The sequence below is a fragment of the Mycetomoellerius zeteki genome, unplaced genomic scaffold (assembly GCF_001594055.1).
Source record: "Mycetomoellerius zeteki isolate Tzet28-1 unplaced genomic scaffold, Tzet1.0 scaffold41, whole genome shotgun sequence".
NCBI lineage: Eukaryota > Metazoa > Arthropoda > Insecta > Hymenoptera > Formicidae > Mycetomoellerius > Mycetomoellerius zeteki.
The window spans coordinates 370,761-390,384 of NW_017257403.1; the positions used below are offsets into that span (position 1 = coordinate 370,761).

Here is a 19,624-nt window from a genome sequence, read left to right on the forward strand (position 1 = left end):
CTCTCTCTCTCTCTCTCTCTCTCTCTCTCTCTCTCTGTTACATACACAACATTCCGTTATAACGGAGCCCGGAGCAGCTCGCTGTTTGGTGTACATGGTTAGCTACTATGAAACCATCGGAAAGTTTTGTCTACCGCAATTTGCGATGACTAATAACCGGTTCCACACTCGAGTGACGAAAATTGCTGTTACCTTGCGCGACGCTCACCGTCGATACAGGGTTGGTAAAAAACATGTTTTAAACGTGTTTTAAACAATTTAAAACATAATTGATGTTTTTAATAAAGGTATTTTAAATATGTTTTTTTTATAGTATTGTTTATAGCATATTTGAAGCATTAAAAACATATTTAAGAAGAAACACAATATGTTTTATTCTTAAAAAAAAAAAACATTAGTCTTTATCAACTCTGCAAGGATATCGTACATCCTTTACTTAGGAGAATTAGGATCCCCTCCCTTAGAGAATTATCTTCAATATTATAAAAAATCTCTAATTATACTTAATTAAAGATGTCTGCCGTTAGCAGAATTATTAATTAATAATTTGAAAAGATCCACCGCGATAAAAGGCCTATTTATCAAAAATAATGTTATCGCGATCCGAGGCTATTCTTATAACGTCCTCCATTTCTTCAGAAATCATTGAAGTATGCCGTGTTTGTTCTCAGAAAAAAAATTCCGAACGAATCGTGGAATTGTCACTGTTGAATGCGTCAACCGTCCAAATTCTGCTTCCGCTAGAATTAACACACACGGCAAAACAGGTAATTCAGATACAAAAGACCATCTTACGGAAAGTTGTGCGTTTTTATCAGTGTACATATATATTCAAGTCGAACGATTAATTTTTTTATGTGTCATTCAAGCGAGAAATCCATTGTAGCATCCAACTATTTTCCATTGCGAGTGAATACCTTGCATACTCGAGATGTGCCATCATACACAAAAAAAGCTTTAAGATCATTTAACCAGTGAATCATGATATAAAAATATAAATCGCGTTGCCAAATCACACATATTCAAGGATTTCAGAAAGATTCGAGGAAAGTTAAAGCTTATTTCTAGCAAAAATATTTTCTTGATTAGACGAAAAAAAAAAAACATTTATTTTATAATTAGAAAAAAGCTCCCTTTAAAACTTGTCTTTTAAAACTTATCCTTTAAAACTTATTTTAAAATAAGTTTTACTTTATAAAATGGATATATAATAATCATATATGCGCGAGTGCGAAATTCATGAAACGGGATGACACAAATTAAATGAATACAGCGTGAAGCAAAGCATAAACGTGATTCTCTAAAAGTCAGTGGCCAGTAGGTATTATGTATTGTTATGCAAGAAACTCGTTGCGAGAATATTTTCGCGATTCTCGTAAATGTGTCGGTATCAAAAGTGTGACTCACTGTCGTTCGTGCATACATATATCGTTGTGTGACTTGCCTATATCTCTACCCCTCCGATGTCCTTGCACGTAATATTCCGCTAAAAGACACCGATATAAATTGTTTAAGAATGTTTAGCGACAATGAGTCACGTCGTTCTACACGGCAAAACTTTGCGTAACAATGCCGGCGCGTCTGCTCCCGATCGCTATAAGCGAGGATCAAACTGCTATGCATAAGGCCATTCGCGCAGATGTTTTTAAATGGGATCTTAAACATGATTTTTATAATGAAATGCCGCAAATTTCTGTTGCAAGATATGTGCTGTCTACTCGAAGAATATAACCTATCGTAAAAAGGTGATGAAAACATTACATGTAACATCATAAAAAGAAAAAAAGAGAGAGAGAGAGGAGCTTTTTTACGCATATTTAACATTTATGTAAATTTTTTAATATAAATATAAAATAAATTTAAATTTGTGACGAAATTTTAAATTAGCAAAAAAAAAGTATGGAAATATTTAATTAAATTATCTTAATTAAAACTACATTATTTAAAAGGATTTTTTTTTCAAGATTACGCGAAGCACTTTGCGAGCTCTAAGCTGTAACTTTTTTTATTTTGTGTGTAAATCCAGTCCCGTAGATAACGTCTTAAAAAAAAGTCTTTAATGTATATGTACATTAAATTTAAGATGTAGCTTTGTTGGTAAAAGGAAATAAAAACAAGAAATATTTCGCTGTTCTTAAGAGCCTCTTGACCAATCCAGGTTTTAACATTTTTTTGTCTCCAACGTATCTTTATCCTCGCGATAAACTCGCTAAAATAAAACCGTACGTTGCGGCAATATTTTTTATTGGATGAGAAAATATACGAAATGGATCGATCCCCATCAAACGGGCTCATAAAAACCATCGAGCATAAAAGCTCCCTAAAATCGTTCATCCCCAACACAGTAGGTTGCGTAATTTTTACGACGCCTACTTGGCCAAGGAGCTTACATTGTCAGGGAACATCGATTCCTCGATACACGTTCTGTTCGTTCCATTGTTTGTCGGACGACTATCTTACTTATTAGAATTAAGATCGGAAGCTCTTGTTTATAAAGTATCGGGATATTTTGTTTACGCCATGAAGCAGAAATAAATATTCTTCGCTGATGTTGAGTTAACTTTTTATTAACTGATCTAAACATGCAACGAGAAAAAAAATTTAAACCAATTATTGATAAAATTTCATGCCAATTTATTTCATCGAGTGGATGTTTTCGGTATGATTTTACGAAAAATAAATTGGAATAGACGCAACTATTGTGCTAGATTATGCTAGATTCTATTAATATTAAAAGAAAAAGCATTAAGCAAACATGCATGTCTCTGTAATCTGAATTATTCAACGGAGACTAGAATGATTTACATTTTATCGAAACACGTGATATGGGTCAAGCAATTCATATCATACCTTTTGTTTCGATGTCAATCAAGATATTTCGGAAATTCCATGTCATGTCACGCGTTGTTATTAAATAGATGCTATAAATTATGTAGCAATAATATATTGTGTAATATACAGACTACGGAATATTAATGAGTAAAATGGAAAATATAGAGTTAATTTCGAGAAAATCTGTACGGAAAGGACGGCTTTGCTAAAGTATCTAAAAATAATTAATCTATCTAGTTAGCACTAAAATATCTAGCTTAGATTTATATCTAAGCTAGATACAAATCTGAAAATAATTTCGTTAGACCATTAAAATAATTATGTAAGACGCTCAAATTAATTGCTAAAATGTCAAAACTTATTGTAGCATTGCTCATCATGCTTGAGAATTTCTACGCTGAGAAAAATTTTTCTTAATTTTAGTAAATATATTTATTTAATAAATATAATATATTATTTATTTAAATTATAAAACTTGTAATGCATAAATATAATTGAGAAATCATTAATTATTAATAAATAATAATTAAATTTCAATAATTATTGTATTGTATAAAACGCTTACTATAATTAATAAATGATTTTCTTCATAAGACAATAATATTCTTCGAATAAATACAGTTTCTTATTTTTAAAAAATGTGTATGCAAACACATAATTCACAGTTGTATGCAAACACATAATTTACTAAAATGAAGAAAATTGTCTTGTTTTTTTAGTGTATTTTTTTCTTAGTGCACAAAATTATTTTAATAATAATCCAACAGAATTATTTTTAAATTTGCATCTAGCTAACTTTTTACATACTTCAGCAAAATCGTTCTTTCCGTGTAGAGATCAATGCAGCAGTTGTAATACTGCTATTTACGTAACATATGCGACACAATAGAGCACTTATTTCGTAGATTAAGAGACTCGCAATTTGGGAATTGCTGTCATGACGTAAAGCGTGCACATGACAGACGTGCACGTGGCGGAGACACGCGCACGAGGGAAAGCAATGCTGCAGAAGAGACCCGCCGTTTCGAGCTTTTCCGGAAGAAGTCAGGGAGGGAAGAAAGGAGGGGTCGGCGCAATTTTGGACGTTGCCGGAAAACGCGGTCGGTTCGTCTCTTTGTTACGGCCGCAATAACGTCACGCTGCGCCGAGAGCTCGTAGACTCACGGCCCGGCTATTTACTGGAATCGTAAAAACGCGAACAAAGGTTCGTTAGCGCTATGTAGTTTGCTGTCTCCTTTTACGCGTGTTACGTAAGGGTGGAGAGACGGTACAAGCAGAAGAGGGAGGTGTCGAGGGCGGTGCGACGAGGTGAACGGATCGTCGCGTTTTCATGCGATGCGAGATTTCCTCGTTGGAATGAAAAAAAAAAATCCGGATGAATCGCCTATCTGATACCTACTCTTTTATTTACCGGGAAAAAGAGAGTCACTGCCGATAAACTCCGTAATGAGCGCGCCGCTTTGTTTCCTATCATTCAGCGAGAAAGAACGAGCGGTATTGATACGTCAGATCGAAAGTTCATTCGCGAGAAAAGTTCATTCTTCGGAGAAAAATTTATTTATTTAAGAGGAGAATTTCCCGGAAAGAAGAATATATTTGGATTTGATTAATGTCTATTTCCACCAATATAGATTAACTTTAATCTCTATAATTAAGTAACTCTTCATTCTTTTTTAATTCTTAGGCTCTATTTTGTAATTCTCAGGCCTTAGGGTTTTTCATTTGCTGATGAACCTAATAATAATGAAAAATTGTATTTTTCTATCTTATATAGTTAATCACTAAACTGATAAATGATTTTCATAAATTAATAATTTTAAAATTATAATAATTATAAAATTATACTTGATAAACTGATTAATTATAATTTTATAATTTTTTAAAACAGAGAAATAATTTTTTTACATAACGCTACTTTAGTGATTAATCATAGCTGGGAAAAACACAATTTTTACATTATTAGCAAGTTAAGTAAGGTTAAGTCTAAACCACAAATTAACCAGATAATGAAAACCCGGGCCTTAATGACAGTAATGATATCGTTACATTCTCGTTGCGCAGTTTTTGTACCACGTACTATAAAACTTGCGCAACGACAATGTATATCATTACTATCATTAAGGCTCGATTGCACCAATGTTACTTTGACTGTAAGCGAGGCTTGAAATTCTCACTTTCTCTCTTTAAAGGCGAAAGAGAGGGAGAGATAGAGAGAGTTTTAAATCTCACAAATCAAAGTAACGTTGGTGCAACCGAGCCTAAGAATTACAGAATAGTAAGTTGAATGAAAAGTAAGTTGAATTGAGATTAAAGTTAAGTGATGGATGAAAATAGATATAAGATTTTTAATTCGTGGATAATTTACAGATCAAATAAAGCGTCTGGAAAAAAAGATCAATACGATTGAACTTAGGTGAATCATTCTGCATACGGTGCCTCATGCGTTTCACTTTGTGCACTATCGTGGCAATGATCGTTTTTTATAGTCCAAGAAGTCGCGCACGTTCGCACGACGATTTTTATTTCTCCGCTAATAACAAGTTTTATTCTCGTTCCCATTCGAGACAATGGATACTTATTTTACGCATTTCCACGTACATAAAGGAAAGTTCGAAGAAACTGAGAGCTTGGTTAAAATGTAAAATAGTTACAATATATCCATAAAAAAACAATAAAATGTTCGTGAAAGCGTAAAATTGACAAAATCGATGTTTTTCTTAGTTGTATGTTTCGTTAAACAATAATTAAAATAATCCGGAAAAAAAGGAAAGTCAAACTCTGTCCGTAATAATGTAGAGTGCGATCGCAAGCTCATTGCAGCAACTTTACGCCGCGATGCATGGTTAACTGCAGGTGCAACGATCTGACACATATTACTAGATATGATTCATCCATGACTAATACAAAAAGAATAAACGATAAGTCGATTGAATGGAGAAAGACAATAGAGATCGTGTTTACGCACGCTATTTACATTCAATTTTTATGAGCAATATTTGTGATAAAATTATTTATATATATCTTATCAATTCTAAAGTATCGGATTTATTGTATTCTTTTTTCACATTATTTTATAGCTTTCAAAATATAAAGAGACATAAGGGCTGGAGCAAAATGCTGCGGCGTGAACTGGCGTGAATCAAATGCGGATCTAGTCGTCACGTCATAGAACGAAGCCTACTGTGTGTCGGTTATGCCCATTACCGTTAGTCAAAGTGCTAAATGATGGATTCTCCTCAGTTCGCAAGACGTGAAGTATTGTTCAGAGAAAGTGTAACATCGCGTGTTACTCCGCACTGAAGATCCTGCACAGCCTTCCGTTCTCTTACACCAAGGGGGCGTAGCTCAGATGGTAGAGCGCTCGCTTAGCATGCGAGAGGTACCGGGATCGATACCCGGCGCCTCCAAAACTCTTTTTTTTTTTTTGCCGATTGAAAAAGAAAAGTATGAATCGCAAATAAAAAATCCCTATCGCATTAAAGGCAAGATTTTTTTTTTAATATCCCTCATGAAAAGAACAATTTTGTTAAAGTATCTAAAAATTAGTATTAAATTCATAATAGTGTCAAATTATACCCAATTTGAGTTATTTCTTAGTCATTTTTATAGATGCTCCTACTCAATATGTCGTTAATTTAATTAAAACAATGAAGCTAAATAATTCAATTCCATAAAATGTATCTTTTATTCAAATTTAATTTATTATGTAAGTATATACGTTAATATGGACGTTGGTTACTTTGAAACTAATTACAGAAATGGATTAATTTTCATACACATAAAAGTTAAAAATAACAAAATGTTATTTAAGTTAAGGATTTACCATTGCTCCCTCTTGATGTCTAACAGTGTAGATATATATATATATATACAGATCTAAAAATAATTTTAATGTTGGACCATAAAAATAATTATGTAGGATGATCAAGGATAATGAGTAAAGCTGCAGTCATAACAAGCAGCTTGAACGTAATCATTTTGATAGTTTAACAAAGTTATAGATCTGTATCTAACTATTATAAAATTTTATACAGATACTTTAGCAAAACTATATTTTCTATGGACTACACTATCGGATATTTAAAACGTTTTCGAGTGAAAATAATTTCCCGCTAAAATTTTTGATATTGGAGATCATCGTAACGAAGACGATAATCTGTAATCGCTCGAGTGGCATAATTCGAATTTCCTGCTGCAAAGTTAAAGAGAGGCGTGTGCGCAGAGGTACCGTAGCACAGAGAGATCCAGTAACGGTACAATATAATTCCACGAGATTGTGGGCATCGCCGACCACATTGCAGGTACACGATCCACGGATGTGATTTCCTCCGGCGAACTTTTCAACAATGCATGCGCCGGCCTGATAAAGCGAGAGATATCCGTGTCAATTCGATGCACCGGACTGCCGATCGGCTTCCACTCGCGCTTCACGAAAACGTCCGACATCTCTCACGCCGAGCATATACTGCATAATATCGCCATATCTCTATTGACGACAGAAGTCGAGGATGAACGTCAAAAATAAACGTGCTTCTTGTTGCAAATTCGCGTAAAATTAATGTTATCGCCTTTCGATATTTCATCTTCGTCCTATGATAACTCCCGTCTACCACGCTTATAAAATTATCATAATTAAGAATTCTAAAAAATTCAAATTATAGAGGAGACCGAGACTAAGTGGGCATCTTTTTTTCAATTGCAATTTTCAGTAACAAAATAAACGATTTTAGTCAAATAATTATTAGCGTTTTATAGAGTGATTATAAGACTACAAGATAAAAAGTTTTGGTGTTTGCAACTTCATTTCATCCATATACACAAAAATTGATGTGATTCGGAAAATGAAATCTCAAAAATTACTTTTGACTATCGAAAACACATTTGACTACCTAAACATAACAACGCGGCGCACTTAAACTAACCAAACTTCGCTGGTAAATAAAGAAGACACACGAGATGCTATCTACAATATAAATTAGGAACTCGTAAGATATATTTTTGCCACTCAAAATTCAAATGCCAGCTTAGCCCCCTCCCCCCTACATAAAATGTTATGTCGTAAAAGTCAAATGCAAATACCGTGCGTAAATATGACATAAATTAAAAAATTGAGATAGTGTAAAGTGCAATTAAAAATAAATAAAACGAATATTTCTGGAATCGCGAAGTTTTAAAATTATAATTTTGATATGATAGATCTGTTTTTTATTTCTGCACTAGACTGCACTAGGGGCAGTATTCATAGTCCGTTCTTATTTCAAGATCGTCTTAAATAATGTCTTAAGACGCTAATGCGGTCCTCTGATTGGTTCGTGACACCTCAAGACAGAACTTAAGACGATCTTAAATATAAGAACTGACTATAAATACCGGCCTAGGACCTCTCTTTCTGGCTTTCGCCAAATTAAACATCTACCTCTCATTTAAAGTTCCAAAAATGTACACTACAGCCACAAAAAAACAGACCCATTAAAAAAAGATGACGAGACGTTATAAGTTGCCGATCAACGTGACGTTTAGTTTTATAGCTCTTTTTCAGTAAACACTCCAAGAGTACGTGACGGCGGTCACCGTGTCATTGCATAATGTTGCCAGAATTACAAACGCAAAGGCTTTGTCACGGTGTTTACGAGCAGCGATGGGTGATTCCGACAAAAGTCCCCGTCGAGAAAAAACGATCGGAGATATTCGCGATTATCTCGATTGCGATACGTCTCAATGTAGGGGATGTCCCGATCGAAGATAATTTTTCAATGCAGTCGCAGTCTAAAACGGTCTCTTAAATAACTGCTTGCACAATGTTACAAGTATATACCTCGCGAGAACTCGCGGGTATCTATAATCTGTTTACGAACGTATCGTCTCTCGACGGTTTAATTGCTGCACTTCGACTCCGATAATGAGCCGCAACATTGTTATAACACCTGATAATATAATTTGCAGACGAGCGCGAAGACGACAGAGAGTCAGACAGCCATCTGTGCAATATTACTTCGGAATGCAACTGTGCAAACTCCGCATGAATCTACGATCGCTCGTATTATGCATACACATATACCTACCCTCCATCGCGCGTAAATTACCTGACATATTTTCAGAATTTTAATATGGACATTATACTTTCTGTTCCAAGATCAAGTAATTCCCGCTACATTTGATCAAGACGTGATTGTTGAAAATGAAATCATTTACTAACTATTAATAAAATTTAAATAAATATTATACATTTTTCGTGGTTTCGCAACTTTGTTGCATCTTAATAATTATATTTTAAATTCATTATGAAATAAAGTTGAGAAGTGAATTCTTTTATTTATTTGCAATTCTGACATTTATTCTACTGTGAAAAATTTATTTTATTTTTGTATCAATTATAATTAAAAAATTATTTACATTTAGATAACCTCTTTTCAAAACAAATTTCTTTTATAGTATCGTTACTGAACGGTCTATTATATATATGTATGTATAATTATGTGTACATTACGTTTTAAAAACGGTTATTGCAATGTTGCAATAATCCAAGTAGTTAAATATACATTTCACCGAAAAAAAAGTAATCACCCCGAAATTAAATCATGGAAAACACGATAAGAAGCGTCTTGGTCGTAGGCCAGGCTCGACTGACGCAAATCGGACAAACTGCACGATGCTCGGAAAACGGTATGTAGCGATATACCTAACGTCATCAAGAGTCGATATTCGCGAAGTGACACGAAGGTTAAAACCACAAAATACGAGTCTCAAATATATTAGAGATATTTTTAAATTTTAACGTTAGAAAAAACAAAACAATTATGAGCAATTATGAGAGATAAAATAACACGATGCTAACCGGTGAAACTGATAAAGATCCCTCACTAAACATTTAGCGATAAATGTAGTTGCCTGATTCTCACGTCTCACGTTGTTATTGAATGCGATATTAATAGTAAGCAAATAAAACAGCACAATTAGCGTTGAATGTGCGTGCTCTATCATTGATTATACGTTCATATCGATTAATGCCGTTGGACATATAAAGTTTCTTTTTCTTTTTCTTTTTTTTTTTAAGAATAATCCGTGAGTATTACGTAATTCCGTAAATTACCCGGAGCCATGTTTTCACGTAATACGTTTAACTCGGTATCGCCGCAGGAATCGGATAACTAAAATCGCGGGACATCTTGTGTGTGAAGACGAGAAAAAGGAGAAGACCGTCGCCGCACCTTGCAACTCGATTAACAAACGCCCTGGAGTTATCTGCACGTCGCTTCGAGGTTTCCACTCGCGCAATTCGGCGCAAACAAGCGCCTCGCGAGTCCGTAAACAGACCCGAGAAAGAAAAAGAAAGAGAGAGAGGCTGGGAGGGACAGAATGAGATACTGAGCAGTAAAACAGGAGGCGGAGAAAGAGGAGGAAAAGTTGGCAGAGGAGTTTGCGTTGTCAAGTTTTCCGGGCTTTATTTTCCGCGCTTCGTCGGCGAAACTCCCAGGAATTTCACTCGTACCATTTTCTTCCGACAATGCCGCCCTTGCCGCTTGCGCAAAAGGCTGGTTAACGAGAAAACTTGCGTTCTCTCTGGAGAAAGGGAGATGCAGAGAGAGATTCACCAACGAAATCCATGACGAGCTTTCTGTTGTTCGTGCACCGTAGTTATGCCAGTCCACCCGAATTATCAAACACTAAAAATTATATTAAGTGAAACTAAAATAAAACTAAAAATTATGTATATAATATATAGTATATTATATATACTATATTATATAATATAATCATACGAAGTGGGGAAAAACATATTCCTTGTACAAAAGTAAGTCGAGAGTGTAGAATGCAGGTTGCACTCTAAATTTTTGGGAGTGAAATTTCACTCCAAGAAAAGTGATAGTTGCGCCAGTCCGGCAAGGAGTGAACTTCATTTCACTCTTTCAACAGTGAATTTCTTAATCTAATCTAAAAAGTCAACTTTAACGATTTAATACCTCGCTTCGCGAGACAGAGTGACGTTTTTTTCTGTCATATTCGTTTGTTTTCTGCAAAAACACGTCGAATGAGCTTAATAATTTTTAGATTAGATGTAGACAGGCTAAACTTAACATTTATCAGAGTGAAATTTCAGTCCCTCCCTTCGGAGAGTGAAATTATTCACTCTCCACATATTGAATAATACAATAGATTGAAAATTGACTCCCATTTGGAGATTCTTCACTCTCTAAGAGTGAAAATTTCCTTCCTGTCGGAACTATCACTGTTTGGGTGAAATTTCACTCCCAAAAATTTAGAGTGTGCCTCATAATTTCACTATCTTTTTGTCATGGTTACCCGAGGGAGTGACCACTTAATGTAATCGTGAGACAGAGTCCTTGAAATTATTATAAAGTTCATATGAAATCTCTATGTATAATCCGATAATTATAATACATATGCAACCACGAGAAATCATTGTATAATATTAAATAAAATCGTATATTTTACCAAATTACTTCATACGTAGCGAAAAAAAATTATTTGTAAGCAGATGAAATCATATGAAATCATGTAATCTGTGAGACAATATTTCAGCTAGTGGTTACCCCCTCGTGGTTACCGGAAAGTAAGCTGAGAAATGTTATTTATCAATCATCAAATAGTTTTATGTTACACAAAAGGTATTCGGAATCGAGGCATAATTTTCGAGATAACTGATACCGATAAAATCCCGAAATAAGATTTGTGTTAAGAAAAGATCTCAGACTGCGTTGAAAGCGTCTGAAGATGAAAGAAAATGGGGGCAACCCTAGGCAACTCCCTAAATAAAAGCCATCCGAATCGGCAGTCGCGATATTCAGTTGCGACAACGAGACGCTGTGTATCGCATCCTAATCGTCGCATTTCTTTCCCCCTCGTGCGCGCGTATACACTTTCGCTTCCGGAGCTCGCGCGGGGCATCATCGGTGGATCAATGGCGGGCGGCTCGTAACAGCGGCTCTCCGACTTTTATGCGCCGATAAATTAAGGGAAACTCGCCTGAGAAGAACGCGTCAGAGTGTACGAGACGAGGGGGAGAAAAGTCGGATACGCATCTCCGTGTGTCTTTTCCGTGGAAGCGTGAAGAACGCGGGGTGACGAGAACGTCAGTGGTTGGACGTTGGATCGTAAAACCGGAGCTGTATCAACAATGTATTTTTCTTTCCCCCTCGCCAAACGGGCCGCGCCCGGGCCGGTTCCCCTTAGGCTGGCGCGATCAATGATCTATCGCGATCACGCAGCCGCGCGCGGACGAATTTTATATCGCGATAAATTAGTCGGATTGCGCGCGCGCGCGGAGCCGAGGGTATCTGCACGAAATTAAATCGGGCCTCGTACGATATTCCGTTGAGCTATAAAACCTACGGGCGAATGTCTCAAGGGATTCATATGTATATATAACTTAAGGCATATACGTGCGTTTTATAGGCTTATATCTAGCCGGCATATAGGAGGGCCGTCACGTTAAATTATAAATTCGGTCAAACAATGGCAACGATAAAGTCGCTGAAAAATTATGTCACCCCGAATCGGTGTTGGAAATTTATTTCTACGTCTAATTCGACGAGACACGTTCTGTCTCAGATTCATCGGATGTTTCAGCAGAATAAAAATAAAATAATATGAAGAACACTATGAAGTTTTAATGGAACGTCGATTTCAAATATCGATAAAAGAGATGTACTCAATAAGAAAATCGTACAACTCTAAAACGATTCACATAAAAATGACATATGGCTTGCACTTGAGTAATCTTTCGTAATCGCTTAAACCATAAAATCGAACTTACTAAAAAATTTAGGAACACACAGGTCTACCTCGATGCAACGATAAACCCTGTGAGGTATTATCTCCACTACCACTCGAAAAAAATCATCGTGGGACTCGAGCGACAGGGACAGATTTATTTTCCAACAGATTAGTACCTGCATTACGACAGGGAGAAGAAAGGAAATCGGTCGAGGGACCAGTTAGGTAAAACCTCAGGAGAGCGTCCCTTCGTCAGGACGAAGTCAAGCACCTTGAAGCAGGGCGAGGACGGGAGGATGTGATGGTCGCTCATGTGTCAACGTTGTAATAAGGGTCTCCTGAAAGGGGGACGCGTCCGAAATTGCGTACCTCGCGCTGGTAATAACATCCCGGCAGCCAACCTCGAAAAGGAATTTAATCGGTCTACTTTCGTTTACGATGCGTAAAAACTGGAGGGAACCGGCCGGTCGTCTTACGGTCCGTATTACGCTTCCGAATGTAAACAAGAGCACGTAGCATTTTCCGGCCAACGCAGGAGACATGTGATAAATAAGTTTCATTGTTCCGTCAGGTCCCTCGAATTATTCTCGCTACGCACGACGGCGTGAGTCGCATGAGTAATACATTGTCGTTTAATGCTTGATATTGACGACGGCTTCACGTGGAGTTTATAGCGAATTTAGAACCATCCAGCAATTTTAGAATTAATCGAGAAAATATTTTTTAAATAAAATAAGATTTTTTTTTAATATATCACATGTCAGTTTTATGCTGGTTTCTGTTTGTTTTATCTATTTGCGAGATATTTCCCAGAAAATATTTTCTTTATTCTCCGCTAAAGATAAGAAGTTATCCAGGGATTAATGTTCTTTTATGTCGAATCGATTCTATTCTTATCTCCGATTTGCAGTCAGTGGCACAAGAGCGTATAATAGCAGTTCTCTGAAGGAAATCGAGTATATTAAAAGTTATATTTTAAAAGTACATTACATTCACTAAAATACAATTACTTAGTTAAGGCATCCAATCATCAGTATCATTAATTATAGCTTGTCATCATGTTTTCAATGAGACATGCTGTTTACGAAATTTTCACAAATGTAAAAGTGACACAGATCGATGGATTGGTCTTTCCAATCTCCGCATGCAAATCCAATTAAAAATATCTGATCAATCACGAAGATAAAGCTTTAAAAAACGCGAATATTTATTTTGAAGCAGTTATTTTCGACACATTTGGAAGTTTGAAAGTTTTTATCCAAAACTTTGGCCGAAACTCTCGTGGGAAGCGTGTCTCAACGACAAGCTATAATTAATTGTGATTCGATGTCATAAGTAAATGCATTTTAGTGAATGTAATGTACTTTTAAAATATATAACTTTAATTTTTAATATACTCGGTTTCTTTCAGAGAATTGCTAACTACATTCTTGCTACTGACTGTATAAATCAGCGATGACAAATAACAGAATCAACCTGCTCTATCGTGAAATTTATTCTTCTTCCTCCGAGGAAATAACAATCCCGTAGAGTTGCTAAAAGCTCACGTTAAACAGCACTGGGAGAGTATCCAAATAAACAGCTAGCTACCTACATCGTGAAAGAGATCTCCCCATATCAATGCGCATCGAGAAAATCCGACATGCTCGAGAACACTTCCATCTCGATGTTGAATTGAACGAATGAGCGTCAACTCGAATGTACGGCGTGCGGTGTAAAAGCTGCGTGATTTCCACCTCTAGCGTAAACCAAGATGCGAGATGAAAGAGAAAGGAAAAAATAAATTCAATGTTCGATACGACTACCAAGCAGCCACCCTTCGTTTCCGCTCCTTTGTACTTGGCAGAGATCGCGTTAGGCATGGTAGCGCACGACGTTCTCCTCCTCGTATATGAAGAACATAAAGGGCGCTTACCAAACCCCGTAAGGGCGCGGCCCAGGTCGTGACTGGCACATGTTACGCGGTACGCTGGGAGGGTGGCACGCAAGGAAAAATCAAGGGAGCGAAATTGTTTACAGATAAATAAGGAATCCTGTCGAAGTCTCGATTGCATCGCGATAATGACGGTGAATAATAATGCAGCGGGAGCTGCATTGGCACATGCCGCTGAGTAGTAAGGTTAACAGTATTTCAAGTATCTACACAATAATCCGTAATGAAGCGAACAGGGTTGCGACGAATGCGAATAATTTCACGCGGCACTCTCAAAGAACGTCGACGTCCATGTGCATTTCCGGCATTTTCGGTCTCGAATCGAGCTCTCTCTCTCTCCCTCTCTCTCTTTCTCTCGAAGCGCTCGACTGAGATCCCGTCATCGTTTTCCTCTACCCTCTAATTATCTGAACGACTACGATTAAGGACAGTTAACCACAGACACGCCGGACCGTTCCATTCCCTTTGTCCATATCTCTCGCCGAAGCTGCAGTGAGAGAACATTATTACGAACCAACGTGATGTCTCTAGCCTCTCCTTCAGAGTCCATCATCTATTTCTCTTCAAATTTGATCGAACGAAATTTCAATTGGATCTGTTCAATATTCAACTTTAGGTACTGTCGTAATTAAATCTTGAATTGAAGTTCGTTCAAAAGCAAAGTTTCATCATTCATTCGCATTTCCGAATATCTATTTATAGACTCTGAACCATTCACAGTGCAGAAACAATCGCTGATACGGAATTTCAACAAAGAAAAATATGCGTTGGGCTGCGTTCCAAGAGATTGGTAGCAACACGCCGAATCCCAGACACTATAATGAGCAGTTGAATCCAACACACATATATTTGCGTGTTTATAGAATTTTAGACATGCTAATTATGTGACATCAAGGTCTCGTTGCGCAATATCCGATTCGCGATTCTGCGCGAAGAAGAGAAAACAGAACGAAACGACGGCGCAGCAGAGAGTATAGCATCATTGTCGAAGATCGGCAATAAACAAGCCTGGTTTATCGGTAAGTCTGATGCAACGCGGAAGTGCATTTCATCAGCCGCGTCAAATGGAGCGTACAACCAACACAGATAGATTACTCGGTAATTATTGTCATCGTTTTTCCGACTAAAAGCCGGATAAGATCCGACTGAGACGTCCTCTAAAGTCCCTTTGTTCTAAGGAACTGTGATGACTCGACAATCAGTCGAATATCAACGATAAGGACAGGGAAAATTAAAGCTCCTTGCGAGATAAGCTCACATAAATGTATGTTTGCAACCCTACAAGTTTACGCACATATATTTAATAATGTATGGTATATGTACATAAGTTTATGGAAAAATGGAAGTCATTGAATCGACGAATCCGATCTTCCCTATTATTCTTTTTTCAGAATATTTTAATATCCATAAATGAGAAGAAATATCAAAAAGTGAATCAATTAATATTTCTTTAAATACCATATTACGTAAACAACACACTGGTGCTCTCTATACGTTTAGGCCGCTACCTATACGATAGGTGTCCTTGTTCAATTTATAGGTTACAGAAGAACACCTATTGTATCGGTAGCGGTCTGAACGATATACCTAAACTAGGCCAATGTGGTATGTCTACGGTGACCATGCGTCCTTTATTGTAAAGGATAGTCCTCTCTTTATTTTGGGTAGCTGTCCTTCAGATTTATTTGTTTCTTCAAAACTCAATTTGTCCTTTATTTTCCAATATTGTCCTTTACTGTCCTTTAATTTTGACATTACGAGAAATTCTTTTCTAATTAGCATTCCAATATCTCTAATATTATATTAATTTTTATGAAAAATATTTTACAGTTTCATGCATATAAATACAATTTGTTTTTGTTAATTATATTTCTTAATTTTTTATAATAAATTAAATTTATTCAAACTAGAGTTGTTTTCATTTTTTATTATTTCAAACCTTTTATTATTTCAGATCGAGAGTTTATTCCAATACAGTCGAACCAATTTCAAACTATCAGTAAACTGTGCATTATCTCAGTTTGATTATATACTGTGCAATACAATTTTATAATGCACAGATTCTTGATAGTCACAAACTGGTTTGAAAACATGTAGGAACAAATCCCTAAAATTTTCAGATTTGTCTTTTATTTTCTGTAAGAAAATATGATCACCGTATAGGTATGCCTACTCACCCAATTCAATTACTTATAACATAACTTTCATAAAAGTATACATTTTTTAATGAAAGTTATAAAGTTATTGTCTATAACTTTATTATTTATTATTTATAAAGTTATAATTTATAATTTAATTTTTTATATATTCTTATGAAAATAAATAATTTTTTACGTAGGTATGCTCTTTTATATATATATATGTACACATATGTACACATAAAAAATATTTTTCAATCAAAACGCGAGATATTAAGGAATATAACAATACCAAACAAATGTATGTACCATTATTTTAAAAAATAAAAAAGTTACACGCAATGTATGGAAAAAGAATGAAAAGAGCATTAGAAAAAGAAAAACGAGTATGTTATACCGAAAAGATGTTTAAGGGGATTAAGAAATGGGAAGCAAGATAAATGTGTTGATAGCTTATATAAAATATACGTTAGAGTTTAGCGAAAGAGACTGCTTTGAATCCAACGTGCTTTATAAAGAGTACCCTTTCTTTTCTAACGGAATGCATGTATGTCAGAGAAATTTGATACTTTGGAGAATAATGATCTATTCAAAAACTTCTATTGATATAGTATTATATATAAACTGAAATTGAACTTTCTTAGCGCATTAAACAATATTTAGTAAAATCGTTCGCAATGAAAAGATTAAACAATTTCTCATGTGTCTTATCTACCAATACTTCCTTTTTTTCTGTTGTCCAGAACAAACAGTTCGGAATAAAAAATCAATGAGAATACACGATATATTTCTTCGCTTAATCGCTGTATGCAAGAAAACAGTTTCTAAAGAAAAGAAACTCCATGAATCGTTAGAAATGTAAAATCAACTTTAAACTGAAATTGTAATTCACAAAATCCTAAGGAAAATCGTAATCGTTAAACCCCGTAATCGTTTTTGTCCCCCGTCTTTCCACCTCTATTCGCTTATTTGCGCTTATCCCTTTCTCTCTTTCCTTCTCTTTCCAGTAGTTTCCTTCAATTAAAAATCCCAAGTTCTTTCTATTTTGAGTCTCGTATAAAAACGTTTCTTGATACTATCTTCGAAATGCATAAAACTGCAGTTAGTTAACAGCCGTATCGTAAAAACAAACTGCGAAACAAGTGTAAATAAATCATTAAGAAAAGACAAAAGATGATTTTCAAAGTTATCTTTGAAACATGGCTATTTTGAAGCCAGAAATAGTTTCAATGTCGAGCGCCAACGTCGCCAACCGATATCTCAAAACATTTGTGATATACGCCACACGCGCGCGTAAATTTATGTTTAACAGACTTCACAAACGTTTTTTCTCCTTCTTAAACAAAGTGAACCTACTTAGCACCTATACCACGATAATATAATCTAATAACGGAAAAAGAATGTAGAGGAGAACGTGAACGATCGAAATTGAATTAACGCGCTGTTGTTTATTACTGACATTTACAATAATGCCGCAATTAGTAATTAACAGTCTTTTTTTTCTCGAGAAAAGCATAAGATTCGCACGCTTGTCTGTGTATGCGAAGCGAAACGAGGGGCTATTGAATTAATATCGGGATAATGATTTATGCTAAATGCGCGCGTGCAACTCATTAAATCCACGCGAACAGACGGGAACCATAACGCTAATTAAATGGAGAATTCCATCGCGCTGTTGCTAGTACATACGTGTATACGCATGCACCGGCTGCACTCACATGGAACAAAGAGCCTCTGTGTAAAGCTCGGACCGGTAGCAGAAAGCAACGAGCGGGAGAGATGATGAAGTCACTCGGCAAAACCGGTCGCCGGCACCCAATAGCTAAACTCGGTAGCGAGCCTTGACGGAAAACGCAATGAAATTAACAGACAATTCTATTCGTGGATCGCGCGAGCGCGCTTAGAAATCGCCTCAATCGTCAGTGCATGCGGTTTATGCGCGATGAATAATCGACAAAAATATCGCAAAAAATTCATATTCCCCGTGTGTATGCGACAGCTCTGCAACGATAATTCGCGCGATAAGTTATAAATAATTGCATCTAGCAATTGACTCGTTATAAATTAATAGGATTATATAAGGGGAGACAGCCAAGATCGTGACTGCAATCACCATCGCGGATTGTGGAAAACGTTATATAATAAAACACATTATTTTATTTTTACATGTCACAAGTCATGCCTTTTAAATAAATTAACATAAGTACAAATCGCTTTTTATCATTATATAGTATATCGTATTCATATTTAAATTTATAAGGTATTATTATCTTGAGATAATCTTTGTATATAAAGCATGCTATTAAATATTTTTAGATATCTGTATTTAAATCATTCGATCTTATATTTAGATTTTCTCACGAGCTCTATATGTAGGTACATACATACAATCGGTAAAATTATATTAGCAAATAATAAAAAAAGTGCCATATTCTAAAAAAGATTTTTTATTTTCTCTCTCTCTATTGCGTGGTTTTTTCGTGGAATGAAAATGTAGAATGGTTTGCTGTTAATTAAATTTACCATTAGAGAATTAAAAGACTAAAATTAAAAAATAAAAATCATCGAGAAAAAGATAGGCAAATAATTAATGAATTCTGATTCCTGAGCGCATTCCAAATGCTGGCGTGTTCCAAGTTACCTTTACCAAATTAATTTTTCTTTCAAATTGGAAAATTTCATTCCAGGTCTTTTACGCGCGAAAGACAAAAAGTAGCTGGGACTCTCTTTAAAGCCAATATTTTCAAACATTTTACAAAGCACTTCGCACAGAATAATATTTCATTCGCGTAGTGTTTTTTCAACAATCCTAAAAGGTTTTATACACGACAATTCGTAATAACGCACGGACAATCTTCGGAGCATTGCAATATATAACTTTCGCCGAGAATAAATATTTAAGAGTATAAATTCTCAAACTCCTCATTAAAATTGATACTTCTAAATTTATGCTTCTAAATTTTAGTAGAGAAAACTGATCCTACTT

At 35.6% G+C, this 19,624-nt stretch overlaps 1 protein-coding gene and 1 non-coding gene across 2 annotated transcripts in view; one reads left to right on the forward strand and one right to left on the reverse strand.

The window, feature by feature from the left end:
- Sesn (Sestrin) overlaps positions 1 to 19,624 on the reverse strand; it is a 209,164-nt gene that overhangs the window by 52,429 nt on the left and 137,111 nt on the right. The gene's annotated exons all lie outside the window — the stretch shown is intronic.
- Positions 6,167 to 6,239, forward strand: TRNAA-AGC (transfer RNA alanine (anticodon AGC)). The gene has a single exon. It is a non-coding gene; the product is annotated as a tRNA-Ala (tRNA).